This window comes from Alligator mississippiensis, chromosome 2 (genome assembly GCF_030867095.1).
Source record: "Alligator mississippiensis isolate rAllMis1 chromosome 2, rAllMis1, whole genome shotgun sequence".
In the NCBI taxonomy this organism is placed as follows: domain Eukaryota; kingdom Metazoa; phylum Chordata; order Crocodylia; family Alligatoridae; genus Alligator; species Alligator mississippiensis.
The window spans coordinates 10,601,735-10,607,098 of record NC_081825.1 but is presented as its reverse complement, the minus strand read 5'-3'; positions in this window follow the sequence as shown (position 1 = coordinate 10,607,098).

The window sequence follows — 5,364 nt, the reverse complement described above, 5'->3', positions numbered from 1 at the left end:
AGCTCGGTGATAAAAAAAATCAGCAGTTTGAATTTTTAAAGACAATTTTAGGTGCCTGTGTTCAAACCTGAGCAGACACACAAAAATAAAAGTACCACAATTAAAAGGTTTGAAAAAAGAACTGATAAATTATTGTTGATCCATAGATAATCTCACTAACCCCAACACCCCACTGAGTAGAGGAAAAAGGGGAAAGAGTTCCACAGAATGAGGAAACCAATGGTATGGGAGTAGTGATGTAGTTGCAATAGTCCAGGAAATATGCACAAAGCAAGTGGGTTTTTTTGGTTATATGTTTTTTTGGGAGGGATGTTAGAAAAGCTTCTGAGCACATAACTTCCTGACTCCTACTATAGTATCTGTTCCATCCTCACAATGCAAAGAAGTGTTTCCTGCTGAGGATATGGAGGAAATTAATTTAGATGGTGAATCTATTTGATTGACCATTACAAACATTACCTACATGGAGCCAAGGGGAACCTAAGAAATTATATAGTTCTTTTAGCAAGTTGCCTTTCTCCTAAATGTCTATCTCCTTTCTAAACTATAAGGAGTTATACTATCCTCTATGCATGCTTACCCAATATTCCCATTGCCAAGTCTGTAAAATTGAACTAGAAAAGTTTCAGAAAGAGTGAGGAAAAAAAAATTGCTGACTCCAGCAGTTGTGACCTCACAGATGCCTTGCTTAATACTTATCCTTGGCAGAGAAGAAAATGAAGGAATATCCAGTGGAAACTCAACAAATATGGAGGCATGGTGTAGAAGAAAGCTTGCTTCTCCAGGATAGGGACTACATCGCCTTGATTCATCAAGTTGGTATATCAATCAATCATCCCTTCATAAAACAGACCACAAGCAGGGCAAGAGGCACATAGCTGAGTGTCATAGAGACACCAATTACATACTATCCCATTTCAAGAAACAATTTCATCAAAAGACTTCACTAAATGGCACAGTACTGATTTACTGACATCAACAAGTAAGATGCTAGGAAGTACATGCCATATTGAACTTCTTATTGATCAGGACCCATTGAAAGAAAGCTTGATTGTTTTTTTTTATTGTCCTTTTCCAGGAGAAGGAGCTGATATGGATCATGAAAGCCAAAAAGTATTGTTTGACCTTTTAAGAACTTTCATCATAGTTCAAGCAATGAGTTCTCATGCAATAAGAAACAAACAAAAAAATGCCAGCACATTTCAAGGACTTTATTATAAAGTGATTGCTGTCACAACCCAAGGGTGTGATTTTTGTTTGTGTGTGCTTCGGCATTGCTAAATTATTTCCCGCCATTAGGAGTTTTCTTCGCAGGGTGCATTTCTTAGCTGCAAAGAGAGAAGTGCACGGTGCAAAGGAGTTCCCGCCACCCGCATGCAAAGTTGTGTCCCACTATTGGCCAGTTCTAAATTATTCCCACATGGCAGCTAGTGATTGGCTTGCTAGCCGTATAAGACGCTTGAGCAGTTTCCGCCCAAGTTGGAGATCTCCGGAGGAGAACCCTGCAAGGGAGGACTCCGTAAACATCTTGAGGAGAACTCTAGGTGCGCTGTGGAGTTTATCAAACCCTGTGTGTACCTCAGAGCTGGCTACAGGGGTCTGATCAGCCTCTGGCCTCTCCCCATCGCCGAACGATCCCTCGACGAACCCCTCCCTGCACGCAAGTTCCACGGAGCCTAACAAACTTCATGTGAGTGTATTCAGAGCTCTTTGCTTCGAGTTATTTTCTTCGGTTGACACGACGGGCTCGCGTGTTTAGAGCCTTCAACCGGATTGGGCTAAAAGGTTCGCGTGGAAGGAACTGTAGTCCGCCGCTCTTCTTTTCTGTCTGTAACCACAACTCAAGCAAGTTTTCCTGCCTGCACCGCGACCATCTTCGGTGTAAGTAAAGTAATCTTAAATCAACCGTTAAGTGTCCGTGCCTAATTCTAGCCCGCCAGCCTGCATTCCCCGACCCGGCATGTCCGGGCTGCTGGCCACAGCTCGCCGCGCGTCCCCGAGGGCCTCGGACCGCTCCCGGCCCGCACAATTGCCTTTTGTGCCTGCTAAACACTGGCTAGTGTTTGGAATTCAATTAATGCTAGTATTCTTTGTGTGCAATTCATAACTCTCTCCTATTCAATTGTATACACTATTTCATAGTGAATAAATTATATCTCAAAGCAATTCTAAAAAATAGGATTAGGTCAGTTATCAAGAAGGTGTGTGTCACTATAAGGGCTGTGTGAAGCTTCAGTCTGTGGTTAGATATGGAGGAGATTCGCCCCACTTCGGAGGCCGAATCACCAAATCCAAATTGAATCAAGAGAAGACAAAAAACTTCTGAATCGATTTGAAAAATATTCAGATACTATTTGGAAATTTGGAAGGCAGTCTTTCAGGGGAACAGAAACTGAGAAGAGGGAGGAGGAGTGGGGGGGGTGGGGGAAGACTGACATGTCTAACTGGCCAGTGACTGAGATCTTTCCCTGTGTCCTCTTCCAATCACAGTGCTGTGGGGGAGGGATGTAGAAACACCATAAAAGCCTGTATCTGAAGGCTTTCTGTGCCTTTTGTGAGATGATTCTGCCTGAGCAACAGCATCTGAAAGGTACTGGACTGGCATGGCTTCTTACCTAGTCAGTCTCCTGCTATTTTTTGTTCTTGGAAAGGAGTGGATATAGCTTACTAACTAAAATCCCTTACTTACCACTATCCAATCCATTTCTTTCAATTTATATTTGTTTTGGGGTTCTTTCCCCCAACACTTTTTAAAAAGAAATGTATGTTTTCCCTGCCAGTGCGATCCATCACTGTGCAGGGAAGCACATACATTACACACACTTGCACACATACATCACAGAAGAAGTCAGACATTCATCAAAGAAGAAGAGATTTTATATAGTTATTAATATTATTAATTATAATTACACACAGATTAAAGACAACACCGAAGAAGTCAGATAGAGATTCATCTTAACACAACACAGAAGTCAAACAAGAAGAAGAAGAAGAAGAGACTAGTTTAGTTACACACCCACAGCAGTAAACACAACACAGAAGAAGTTAGAGATTCAGGTTAACACAACACAGAAGACAGAGAATCATACAAGAAGAAGAGATCAGATTATATATAGTTATTAGTTATAGTTACAATCAGACTACAGACAACACAGAAGTCAGATAGAGATTTGGGACGGTGATCCAAATCACTATCCTCTAAATCAGCCAAATCTGAATCCGAATTGAATACTTCATACTTTCACACAGGCCTAGTCTCTATTAACACCATGAAGGAACTACTGTTTGTGAAAAGAGACTCTACAGTAAACTGGGAGATAAATTATCTACTTCTGATGAAGACTGGAGCTTACTAAATTGCAAAATTCTTGCTTCTTTTACATAATATAATGAAAACACTATAATCAAAATAGGCACTGGAGCTAATCTCCAGTATATAAAGATAATCTTTTGATATTCAATCCAGCCCAAATAATATACTGGGTTTATTTGAAATCAGTGTGGTAGAAGCACTTGGATATGATTGAAAAATATCCTTTTTAAACATTCTCTCTAACCCACTGTGGGGAGTATACAAGTGTTAGGAGGATGAAAGATATCACAGATATCTAAGGTTTACTATTCAGCATCTTATTTGCTTGTAGTTCACACCTCAATATTATAAAATGAGAGTCATCCTGTGTTATATATTTCTAATACCTGGATTAGTGGAAACTACTAGGTCCCCCAGGTCTTAAAGGAACACAAGCAAAGAACACAAGCACTTCTTAGGTTACATAAACAGACATCACTTCCAACCCCACTGGTACTCAAAAGCCAGCCCAGACTCTTGAGTTGCACATAAACAGCAAATCCTTGATTTAGTGACAGATAAATATTTCCTGAAAGACCTTTTGGGACACACTTTCTTTCCCTTATATTTTGCTCCTGAAAGACAGAAAAAGAGATATGAGCAGAAAATACAAAATTAGGGTTTGTTTTTTGTTCTCATTTGGCTGGAGATCATTCACAGTTCAATTGAACCACTGAATCTTACATTGGGCTAATACTTCCCTATCACCGTCTACCTTCAATGAGGATGGCATAATCCCAAGGCTCTCCATGATTGAGCTGTTTAAAGCTGAAAGCCTGCTATTAGATAGGTATATAATCATATTACTATTGCTTTTCCACCTAGATTTAGCCCAGTTACACTGAGAATACAGCCCTCCTCAACTCCTCATTTAAATTTAATTGATTCTGAAGTGAACCTACTGCAAAAAAGAAAAACACAACCTTTAATCAAGGATGCTGTATTTCTTATACTCTTAGTAATTTGTTAGTTTGGGACCTGGAATTCAGTGAATTCTTATTAAGCCAAAAGTAGTAAATTTGCCAGTTGTAGTAAACTGCCTCGTTTTATTTTATTATGCTTTCCTCCCTGTTACTTAAAGATATATACTTTGAATGTTGTGTAGAAAATGTTAGTCAGGATAGTGGGAACTTTAATGGGCATGGGCTTACATTTTAAAACTGGAGCTCTTATTCCACTTAAAATTTGTCTTAGGGGAGGGGGTAGAGGGCGGGGAATAAAGCTCTGGAAGAGGGCTGGGTAAGCTAATGGAAACCAGACCAGGTCAGAAGACAATGTAGACACAGGGGTGCATCTATACAAGATGCTGACTGCAGTAGCCAAATATTACTGTGCAGTAGTATGTCATGGCAAAAACCATGCCAGGATGCTACTGCACAGTAGTATTAGATACTGCAGTAGCATCACAAAAGAGGGACTGACTGGCGCTATTGCGCAGTAACCACTGTGCAGTAATGAATCCCAAAAGCTGACATGTACAAATTCTATAGATGAAGGGCCAAGCCAAGATTGGTAAATCAGGTAGGGATACCTTGAATTGCTTCTTAAGGCACCCTCAAAATCCAGAGAATCTCTTGATACTTTGGGGATAAGTACAGACAACCAAAAATAACTGAGGCTGAATTGATGCAGTCTTTGCAGGTTAGTCTAAACTGCAGAGATTAAATTGAGACACAAGTAAACAGACATTTACCTTTGATTCAGGAATTGCAGCCACATGCCTGCTGTGGCTTAAGCCAGAAGTTGTGGGGTGTTAGAGCACAGCTCTCTGGCACATAGCCAGCATGGGCTATGCGTTCACTTCCTCTTCCTGCTCCAAGTCTTCTGGGATTTGCAGTCCAGAATCATAGCTGCAACTCTACAGGGTTGCTCATTACTTCTTCCTGTTTCCAGATACCTTTGGGATTTGTAGTCCACAGTCACAGCCACCAGTTAGTTTGAGCATGGGAAGAGGTGGTTAATGCCCTTTCCTTGCCCCAGACCCCAGCTGGAGTTTGCCAGGGGTAGGTAGC